The 12,035-nt window shown below is 35.6% G+C and overlaps 1 protein-coding gene and 1 long non-coding RNA gene across 24 annotated transcripts in view; one reads left to right on the top strand and one right to left on the bottom strand.

Moving 5' to 3' along the window:
- The window catches only part of AGBL3 (AGBL carboxypeptidase 3), a 235,941-nt gene that overhangs the window by 95,170 nt on the left and 128,736 nt on the right, over positions 1-12,035 (bottom strand). The window lies entirely within an intron of this gene.
- Positions 1-12,035, top strand: part of LOC143666278 (uncharacterized) — a 139,248-nt gene that overhangs the window by 97,645 nt on the left and 29,568 nt on the right. The gene's annotated exons all lie outside the window — the stretch shown is intronic.

Genomic DNA, 12,035 nt, shown 5'->3' with positions numbered 1-12,035 from the left:
TTAAAAATCTTTTAAATTTTATTACTATTATTTTGGGGGCATATGGGCTGGGAATCAAGCCTGGGTCTGCCATGTTGTGAACAAAAAAACTTGTCTAGCTTTTATTAGACCCTCAAGTAGAATTACATCCCTTACAAGAGATCCAGGCCTTGGTTTGGCAGGGAATTACTGGGAAACCAAGTGCAAAAGGGAACTTTCAATGCAAAACCAAGTAAATACAACACTTTAGATGAGTAAAGTTAACCCAGCTTGCAAAATAACCTTATTAAGATAATTTGACACCCTGAAAACAATAGAAAATCACAAAGCCTGTGAAGATCCAAGCATAAATGGCAGAGCCAAATGACCAAATTAAAACACCATGGGGTGTGTGTGTGTGTGTGTGAAAGTCTTCCTGATGGCATGGGAGATGACTCCCAGGGATGAGTCCAGCCCTGGCACCATGGGATCAACAATGCCATTCTGACCAAAAAGGGGGAAAGAACAAATAAAGTATCAGTGGCTGAGAGAGTTCAAATAGAATCAAGAGGCTACTCTGTGGGTCACTTTCATGCAAGCTTCAGTTGGACATCGCTACCCAGCATAACTTGCCAACCCCCAACCAAAACCATTCCAGCCAATCCTAAAGAACACCTAAAGCATTATATAAGATTCTACAAAGCTTCCATGCACTGGAGTAACTATCCAGAAACCTACAACCTCCAGATAGGTCCCTGGACCAGATAAGTCCTGGAGGGGCCAGCCTCTCCAGAACATCAGCTAGTTCCATTTAACTGCCCCATATATTATTGACAGCCCCTTCCAACATGAAAAAGTTAGAATGGACATAGCTCAAATACACCTAAAGAGTGGGATAGAAAGATCAAAGGTGATGTGGAGTTTACAGAGAAGATAGGGTTTAACAAATGAGTATGATTGCTGAATCATTATATTGATATTTCTTTTAGTCTCCAGTATTCTAGAGCAGCTAGAAGTAAAAATCTAAAATTGTGGAGTTGTAACCTATATAAAACTCTGAAATCTGTTTTACAACTAATTGTAGTGCTGTGCTTTGAAATTTATTGCTGTTTTGTATATATGTTATTTTTCACACAAAAAAGAAAAAAAGTTGATTATGATGATAAAAAATATTTATTCTTTCTAGCCTCCAATGTTCTGGAGCAGCTAGAAGGAAAAATCTGAGATGATGATATGGTAGTCCATGACAAACTCTGAACTCTGTCCTGTAACTAATTGTTGAATTATTGCTTTGAAAATTATTGCTTTTTTTCCCTTTGCTTCATCTATATTTTGTACAATAAAAATGTTGAAGAAAAAAAACCCATCACAAGGAAATCAGAATAGAACTACTCAATAATATTTATAACTAAATAATCAGGAGGACAATAGAAGGGAATAAAGAAGAATTCAAAAGATTAAATAGAGAACTGTCATATCTTACTGAGATGAACGATAGAGTAGACCAAATTAGAAATATATTAGAGATACACCATAGCAGATTCAAGAAAGCAGAAGAAAGACTAAGTGATCCAGAAGACCGAACAATTGAACTAGAATGCATAAAAAGAACAAATGGCAAGAATGGAACTGCATCTTACAGATATGATGGACAACAAAAGGTACACAAATATAAGAATCATTGGTGTCCCAGAAGGAAAAGAGAAGAGTAAAGGACTGGGAAGGTGAGTTGAAGATGTAATTGGGGGAAACTTTCCAGCCCTTATAAAAGATATAAATATGCAAATCAAAGAGACCCAATAAGCCCCAAATAGAATAAATCCAAATAGGCCTACATCAAGACACATACTAATCAAACAGTCAAATGTTGAAGAGAAGCAGAAAGTTCCTAAAGCAACACAAGAAATGCGAACTACTACAAACAGGGAAAACACATTAGTCTGCTGAGTTCAGACTACTCCAAGGCACCATGAAGGCAAGAAGGCAGTCGTATGATATACTGAAGATCCTGAACAAGAAAGGCTTCCAGCCAAGAATGCTTTATCCAGCCAAGCGGTCCTTCAAAATTGAGGGAGAGGTTAAAATCTTCAAAGAGAAATAAAGACTGAGAGAACTAGTCAGTAAGAGACCTGCCCTACAAGAAAGAATAAAGGGAGTTTTGTCAGCTAAAAAAAAGACAGAATTGAAGAGTACAATATAAGTAAGGGAAATTTAAAGGATAAAAATGAGAGAGAAAAAAATAATATATAGATATAATATGAAAACTAAAGGATAAAATGATAGATTCAAGAACTGCTTTTACAGTAGTAACTTTGACTGTTAATTGACTAAACTTACCAGTTAAAAGATACAGATTGGCAGAGTGGGTTAAAAATATAATCCATCCATATGCTATTCACAAGAGACACATCTTAGACCCAAGGATACAAATACATTGAAAGTGAAAGGATGGAAAAAGATGCTATATGTAAGCTGTAACCAAAACAAAGTAGGAGTAGCTATATTATCAGATAAGATTGACTTTAAATGTAAAGACATCATAAAAGACAAGAAGGACACCACATATTAATAAAAGGGATGATTCACCTAGAGGAAATAACAATCACAAAAGTTTATGCTCACAATCAGGAGCTACAAAGTACATGACACAAACATTGGCAAAACTGAAGGGAGCTATAGATGTTTCAACAGTAATAGTAGGAGACTTCAATATACAACTCTCCATTATGGATAGAACAACCAGACAGGGGATCAATAAGGACATAGAGACCCTAAACAATGTGATAAATGAATGAGACCAATAGACATATATAGATCGTTACACTCCAAAACACCAGCATATATTCTTTTTTAGTACACATAGTAAGTTTTCCAGGATAGATCATATTCTTAGACTCAAAATAAGTCTTTATAAATTTAATACGACTGAAATTATCCAAAGCAATTTCTATGACCACAACAGAATGAAATTAATAATCACCAAAGAACAGAACTTTCACAAATATATGGAGATTAATAAACACAGTGTTAAATAATTAGTGGGTCAAAGAAGAAATTGCTAGATAAATTGGTAAATAGCTGGAGACCAATGATAATGAAAACACAACACATCAGAACTTACAGGATGTGGAAAAGGCAGTTCTGAGAGGGAAATTTATTGCTCTAAATGCTGATATAAAAAAACTAAAATGAGCAAAAATGAGGACTTAACTGATCACCTGGAGGAACTAGAGAAAGAACAGAAAACTAACCCCCAAAGCAAATGGAAGAAGAGAAATAACAAAGATCAAAGCAGAAATAAATGAACTGGAGAAAAAAAATGATAGAATCGACAAAACCAAAAGTTGTTTTTTTGAGAAAAATAATGGTCTCCTAGTTAGGCTGACAAAGAAAACATGGAGAGGATGCAAATAAACAAAATCAGAAATGAAAGTGGGGTTGTTACACGTGTGCCAGTTTGAAACTGTTGTGTACCCCAAGGGAATGGATAGCAGTGATAGTTACTAATTAGTGGGGTTATAAGTAACGTTCTTATAGTGAAGGTGAATATGATTGAAAGGGGATGTATAGTGCCTTGTATCCCATTGATTAATCCACAATTATATATAAGTTCTCACATGAACTATTACAAAGGTTTGATATTGGACAAAGAGTAAAAAATAGAGGAGTAGGGGGGAAAACTAAAATTGCATGCTATGGCCAATAGTTAACAGGAAGACATCAACCACACAGCACTACTAGGGGCAATTAATTGGAGCAGAGGGAATAAGAGATAAGGGGTGGTTTTGATTTGATATTTGGTGAGGTTATGTTTATTGGTTGTCTCTATGAACCAGTGGAAATTGTCTAAAATTAAGAGTGCTGCTGATTGTACAACCAAGCAAGGATACTGTAAGGCATGGTTTGTTTATTTTGGACATTATCCATGATGCCCAATAGACAGAGGGAGCTGAAGGGTTCAATGATAGAGAAGCAGAATGGTAAGCTATGATACATTTTTATGATGGAATACGGTGAAGCTATAAAAAGGAAGGATGTTGAGAGGTACACAATGAACTGAATAAACCTTGGGGACAAGGTGTTGTGCAAAATAAGCCAGAAACAAAAGAACAAACAGCTAAGGTCTCTTTCAGAAAATACTTTTAAGAAAATTGGAGTCTAGACTGTAAGCTCTTATAGCAGCCACACTTTGAAGTTGTAAGGGTATTTCTAGATTCTGAGATACTGAACTATAAGTGTATCAAGTGGTATTCCCTGGAACTATGAGTAACTGTATGATACCTATGACCCAGAAATGAGTGCTGCAGTCCTCAAAGTTAGCATATCTACATAAAATTTATTTCTTCTTCCATTTCAAATCTGGTAATTTTTCATCTTAATTACAGTAACTTTCAACTCCAGAATATCCATTTAGTCCTTTTTTAAGGACTACTGTTAGGTCGGGGGAACAGGGAAGGGCACTGCAACTGGAGCTGCAGAGGCTGTGTCACCCCTCCCAACCTGACTTCTGGAACTAATGAACTGCCCCTTCCAGATGTCACCTGACCTCCATCCTTAAAAGCTGCCTGTGCTGAAGCCGGCGTGCGCACTCACCTTCCTCCATCTTGGGCTTGGTGAGTTCTGCCCAGGAGCGCAGAAATACCCCCCCCCCCCTTTAAATTTCCTGGTCTACCTTTCTTCTTTCTCACCCTTTTGCCTCCTAAACCTTTCATCTACTTTTACTGATATTCCCTATCTGGTGCAATATTGTCATTGTATCTTCCTTCACATCTTTGCATATGGTTTTCTTCAGTTCTTTGAACATATTTATAAACGCTACATTGAAGCCTTTGTTAAATCTTCCATTTGGTCATGCTCACAAGCAGTCTCTGTTGCCTGCTTTTGTTCTGGTGAATGGTTCATACTTTCCCATTTCTTTGCATGTTTCATTAATTTTTGTTGGAAACTGGAAATTTAAATAATATATTGTATGTAGTAACTCTGGGTACTGCCCCCACCCTAATACCCCTGGGGCTTATAATTGTTATTTGCTTATTTGTTTAGTGATTTGGCTGCATTATTTTATTGAATTCTATCCTTCTACCCCCATACAGTATTAAGCCTCTGAGATATTCCTCAGAGATTGAAGCCTTGGCTATATCCACACTCACTGTGGGATGACAATGGTTTTTGAAGGGCTCTTTTTCACTGTCTCTTTCTCCGACCACACCCAGCTGTTAAACTCTCCTGATTGCAGGCTCATTTCTGTACTGTTTTAAACAATGCCCTAGGGATAAATTGTTCTAAAGAATAATCCAATAAGATTCACCATCCTTTGAAGGATTCACCATCCTTCTTCAGTTCCTGAAGAACATTTTTATGACCCCAGGATTGCTTCTCCCAGCTGCCTCTTTCCCCAGTTCTCTCTAGCAACCTAGTCAGCCTACAGCAGTCAATCTACAGTAGATTCCAAGGAACCTACCAATCTCCTTTTCTTTGCCTTTTACCACAACTTCCACTATTTTTAGAGCACTCTTAAACTTGAACCTCCCCACAGGATGTTGTGAAGAGATTAGGAAGTATCTATTATTTAGCCTGCTTGTCCCCTAAAGGCAAAATTTCTGAGCCAGATGAAATGGCATTCATCTGAGTGACCCCACTCTTTGAGTGAGAAGCTGAACACTAGGAGGAGGGAGAAGTCTTAAGTCTTCTTAATTTACCTCCTCTAACTTGGAACACGGCCCTATATACCAGAATAAGGGAGATCAAGGCCCAGTATTCTCCATAGCACCATGCCCAAGGTAAAGTCTCCATCCCAAGAGTGGAATATGAGCAGAAAGGAGCTTCCACCTCTCAGCTGTTCTCTGGAGTTTAACCATAGCAACAAAGCAGGGTGAGAAATACTGATATTCTACCCTAACCCCCTTCTTAACTCCACCCCAACTCCTCAACCCCTTTGGGAAGATAGCCCTATGACTGGGAGCTGGGGGCAGAAGGAGCCCTATAGTCTTGGCTGCAGCAGCCTGAGGTGGATTTTCTGTCTCTCTGAGCTGAGATAGGGGAGGAAGGTAATAGTCTTGGTTTAAGTACCACTAAATCTCACGGTTCTTAACAAAAGTTAGATTTTCTTGAATAGATGTTTCCTCATTTTATGTATACCCTTCACATTATTTCTAGAGATTTTAAGTAGTTAGAATTTTATTTTATTTTAAATAAAATTTGCACCAGTTTTGTTTGGTAGGAGGCAGGCAGAGCTCCACATGTTATCAGGCAAATCCATCTCTCAGGACCACCTATTTTTACCTTTATTTTCCCAGTTTTAATTTGTTTCTTCATAGTACCCTGGGTACATCTTTGTAAGCTTCCTCACCTTTTTGGAATAAGGTAAGTAATTTAGTTTCCCAGCTGCTAAAACAAATACTATGTGATGGACTGGTATAATCAATGGGAATGTATTTGTTCATGGTTTTGAGGGTAGAAGTAGAAAATCAAGGTGTCATCAAGATGATTTCTCCCAGGACTGTGGCATTCTGGGGTTGGCTGCCAGTGATCCTTGGTTCTTGGCTTTACTGTCATATGGCAGTGTACTTAGGGGGCTCTGTTTACCTCTCTGGGTTTTGTCGATTTCCAGTTTCTTCCAGTGGCTTCCTCTTGCTCTATGTGTCTGAATTGCATTCTGCTTATAAAGAACTCAGTAATAGACGTATCCTGATACATAAGGGCCACACCTTAACTGAAATAATCTCATCAAAATGTCCTATTAACAATGGAGTCACATCCACAGGAATGGATTAAGTTTTTTTATTAGAGAAGTTGTGGGTTTATAGAACAATTATGCATAAAATACAGGATTCATATATACCACCTCAGCACTAACAACAACTTGCATTGGTGTGGGACATTTGTTACAATTGATGATAACACATTTTTATAGTTTTATTATCAATTAAAATCCACAGTTTAATTTAGGGTTCACCATCTGTGTAGTGTAGCTCCATAATTTTTTTTAAAAAATTTATTCTGCTACCATATACACAGTCTAACAATCACCCTTGTAATCATATTCAGACACATATTTCAGGGCTGTTAACTACAACCATAATGTTGTGCCAACATCACCTTGATCCATTACTTAAAGATTTCCATCATTCCAAATAGGAACTCTGTGCATTTTAAGCCTTAGCTTCCCATTCCCTATCTCCATTCTGTCCCCTAATAACCTATATTCTTGATTCTTACAAGTTTGCTTATTCTAATGTCTCAAAACAGTGAGACTGCATAATATTTGTCCCTCCGTGTCTGGCTTATTTAAAAATCTCAACGTGATATCACCAAAGTTCATCTGTATTATTGCATGTATCAAGACTTCATTTTTACAGATGAATAATATTCCATTTTATGTATATGTCACATTTTATTTATCTATTCATCAGTTGGTGGAAACTTGTGTTGCTTACATATTTTGGCAATTGTGAATAATGTTGCTATGAACATAGGTATGCAAATATCTATTCAAGTCCTTCCTTTCAATTCTTTTGGGTATATATTTAGCAGTGGGATTGAAGGTCATATAGTAGTTCAATATTTAACTTTCTGAGGGCAACTACCAAACTGTCTTCCACAGCAGCTGCACCATTTTACATTACCACCACAATGAATGAATGTTCCTATTTCTCCACATCCTTTCCAACACTTGTTATTTTTCATTTTTTAATAGTAGTCGTCAACCAGCTGTAAAATGATATCACATTGTGGTTTTGCTTTGCATTTCCCTGATGGCTAATGATGTTGAACAACTTTTCATGTGCCTTCTGGCCATTTGTCTACTATCTTTGGAGAGATGTCTATTCAAGTCATTTGCCCATTTTTAAACTGGGTTGTGTTTTGTTAAGTTGAAGGTGTCTTTATATATTCTGGTTATTAAACTTTTATTGGATAAGTGGTTTCCAAATATTTTCTCTCACTATATAGGTTGTAATTTTACTTTCATGATAAAGCCCTTTGAGGCACAAAAGTTTTAAATTTTGACAAGGTCCCTTTTATCTATTTCTTTTCTTTTGTTGCTTGTGTTTTGGGTACAAAGTCTAAGAAACTGTTGCCTAACACAGGTCCTGAAGATGCTTCCCTATGCTTTCTTGTAGGAGTGTGATAGTTCTATTTAGGTCTTTGATCCATTTTGAGTTGATTTATATATAAGGTCTGAGGCAGGGGTCATCCTTCTTTTTTTTTTTTTTTTTTTTGGCAAATGGAGATCCAGTTTTGCCAGCACCATTTATTGAAGAGAGTTCCCCAATTGAGTTGTCTTTGCCACCCATTTGAAAATCAGTTGACCATAAATGTGATGGCTGATTTCTGAGCTTTCAATTCAATTCCATTGGTATATATGTCTATGCTTATGCTATTAACATGCTGTTTTATATTACTGTGGTTTTGTATTAAGTTTTAAGATCAGGAAGTATGAGTTCTCCAATTTCATTCTACTTTTTCTATATGGCTTTAGTTATCTGGAGTTCCCTGACCTTCTGTATAAATTTGACAATTGGCTTTTCTATTTCTTCAAATTAGGCTGTTGGAATTTTGACTGGGATTGCATTGCATCTTTAAAACACTTTGGGTATTATTGGAAAGTTAACAATATTATTATTCCAATTCATGAATAGGCAATAACCTTCTATTGATTTAGGTCTTCTTTGATTTTTTTTTGAACAATTTTTATAGTTTTCTGTGTACAAGTCCTTTACATCCTTGGTTATATGTATTCCCAGATATTTGATTTGTTTAGTTACTACTGTGAATGGAATTCTTTCTTGATTTCTTCTTCTGATTGTTCATTGCTTGTGCATAGAAACACTACTAATTTTGGGGTGTTGATCTTATATCCTGCCATTCTGCTGAATTCCTTTATTAGCTCTAGAAGCTTAGTTGTAGATTTTTCAGGATTTTCTCTATATAAGATCACATCATCTGCAAAGAGTGAAACTTTTACTTCTTCCTTTCCAATCTGGATGCCTTTATAATGTCTCTTCTTTGCTAATTGCTCTGACAAGAACTTCCAGTACAATGCTGAATAACAGTGATGACAGTGAGCATTCTGTCTTTTCCTAATTTTGGAAGGAAAGCTTTCATTCTCTCACCATTAAATAGGATGTTAGCTGTGGGCTTTTCATATATGCCTTTATTATGTTGAGGATGTTTCCTTCTATTCCTAGTCTTCCAATTGTCTGGATCAACAAAAGGTATTTTTCTAAATTCCTCTTCTGCATCAATTTAGATGATCATGTTATTTTTCCCTTCATTTTATTTACATGGTATATTACACTAATTTATTTTCTTGTGTTAAACCAACTTTGCATACCAGGAATAAATTGTACTTGATCATGATGTATACGTCTTTCAATATGCTATTGGATTTCATTTGCTAGTATTTTGTTGAGGATTTTTATGTCTAAATTTTTAAGAGTTATTGATTTGTAGTTTCTTTTCTGTGGTATCTTTATACAGCTTTAGCATGAGGATGATGTTGGCCTCATAGAATGAATTAGGGAGTGTTGCTTTCTCTTCAGTTTCTTGGAAGAGCTTAAGCAGAATTAGACTAAGTCTTCTTGGAATGTTTGGTAGAATTCCCTGTGAAGACATCCGGTCCTCAGGTTTTCTTTTTCAGAAGGTTTTTGATTACTGATTCATTCTCTTTTCTAATAATTGGTTTGTTGAGATCTATTTCTTCTTGAGTTAATGTAGACAGTTTGTGTTTCTAAGAATTTTCCCATTTCATCTAGGTTCTCTAATTTATTTGTGTACAATTGTTCGTAGTATCCTCTTATGGTCCTTTACATTTCAGTGAGATCAGTATTCCCCCTTTTCAATTCTGATTTGAGGTACTTGTATTCTCTTTCTTCTTTGTCAGTCTAGCTAAAGGTTTGTTGATTTCATTGATCTTTTAAAAAAAACTTCTGGTTTTGTTGATTTTATGCATTTTTTGCTTTAATTTCATTTACCTCTGCCCAAATCTTTATTATTTCCTTCCTTCTGCTTCACTTTGGGCTTAATTTGCTTTTCTTTTTCTAGTTCTTCCAGTTTTGAGGTTAGGTCTCTGACTTGAAGTCTTTCTTCTTTTTTTATGGTTAGCATCTGCAGCAATATGTTTCCCTTTCAGCACTGTCTTCACTGCATCCCATAAATTTTGGTATGTTGTATTTTCATTTTCATTCGCCTGAAGATACTTCCTGATTTTGCTTTTGATTTCTTCTTTAACACACTGATTGTTTAAAGTATGCTGCTTAATTTCCACATGTTTATAGATTTTCCATTTCTCCCTCTGGTATTGATCTCTAGTTTCATTCTGTTGTGGTCAGGAATATGTTTTGTTCAATTTCAACATTTTTTAATTTATTGAACTTATTTTGTGACCCAACAAATGGTCTATCTTAGAGAATGAGCCATGTGAACTCAAGAATAATGCGTATTATGCTTTCACTGTGTGTAGTTTTCTATATATGTCTGTTAGGTCTAGTTGGTTTAATGTATCATTCAAGTCAGGTACTTCCTTATTGATTCTCTGACCGAATGTTCTATCCATTATTGAAAATGGTGTATTAAAGTCTCCTACTATTGACATAAATCTGCCAATTTCTCCCTTCATTTTGTCAATATTTGCTTCACATATTTTGGTATTCTGCTGATAGGTGCATACATATTTATAATTGTTATATCTTCCATTCAATTCTCCCCCTTATCATTATAAAATGGCCATCTTTGTCCCTTGGAACTGTTTTTGACCCTAAAGTCTATCTTATCTGATATTAGTATAGTCACCCCAGGTCTCTTGTGATTAATACTTACATGGTATATTTTTTCCCAGACTTTAAACTTCAAACTACTTGTATTCTGACTTTAAGATGAGTCTCTTGCATACTGCACATAGTTGGATTATGCTATTTTATTTATTCTCCCAATCTTGACTTTTGACTGGAGAGTTTAATCCATTTGCATTTAAAGTCATTATTGAAATACAGGACTTACTTCTACCATTTTGCTGTTTAGCCTTTATAAGTTATACCTATTATGTCCCTCATTTCCATTAATGCTTACCTTTAAATTTATTTGATTTTTTTGTGTGTTATACCATATTGAGAGACTTCTCATTTCTATCTGGATATCTTTTCCATTTATTTTCTTTATGGTTACCATGGAGTTAAAATTTAACATCCTAAATATATAACAATCATATTTGGTTTGATACCAACTGAACTTCGACAGCACATACATATAATTTTCCTATACACCTCTGTACCCTGACTATTTATTTTGTACTTGTTACCACTTATATCTTTGTGCTTATGTTCCACAATACAGATTTATCTTAACTTTTACATATTTGCATTTTAGCACCTGTATAGAAGTAGGAAGTGGAGTTACATACCAATTAATACACTACAATAATATTGGCATTTATAATCACTCAAATGTTTACCTTTACTGCAGGTCTTTATTTCTTAATACCACTTTGATCCACTGACTAGGTTCCTTTCCATAAAGAATTTCTTTTAACATTGCTTGTAGGGCAGGTCTACTCATGATGAATTCCCTCAACTTTTGTTTATCTGAGAATATCTTAATTGTTCCCTCATTTTTGAAAGAAAGTCTCACCAGAAATAAAACTATTGGCTGGCAGCTGTTTTCTTTCAGCACTTTAAGTATTTCAACCCACTGCCTTTTTATCTTCATGGGTTCTGATGAGAAATTGGCATTTAATCTAATTGGGGCTCCCTTGTATGTAACACATTGCTCTTCTCTTTCAGCTTTCAGAACTCTCCTTGTCCTTTGCATTCAATAATGTGATCAATATATGATGGAGTGTACTTTTCTTCATGTTTATCCTGTTTGGTGTTCTGTGGGCTTCTTGGATGTACATATTCATGTCTTTTGCTAAATTTTGGAAGTTCTCTGTCATTATTTCTTTGAATATTCCTTCTTCCTCTTCTCTCTTTCTTCTCTTTCTGGGATTCCCATATCACATATATTGGTGTGCGTGACAGTATCCCAGATACGCCTTAGGCTATTTTCACTTTTAATATTTCTTTTTTCTTCCTGCTTCTTAG

Source organism: Tamandua tetradactyla, chromosome 1 (assembly GCF_023851605.1).
Source record: "Tamandua tetradactyla isolate mTamTet1 chromosome 1, mTamTet1.pri, whole genome shotgun sequence".
Classification (NCBI taxonomy): domain Eukaryota; kingdom Metazoa; phylum Chordata; class Mammalia; order Pilosa; family Myrmecophagidae; genus Tamandua; species Tamandua tetradactyla.
Note: the sequence above shows the minus strand (reverse complement) of the source record. Positions and strands in the feature narration are given on the sequence as shown.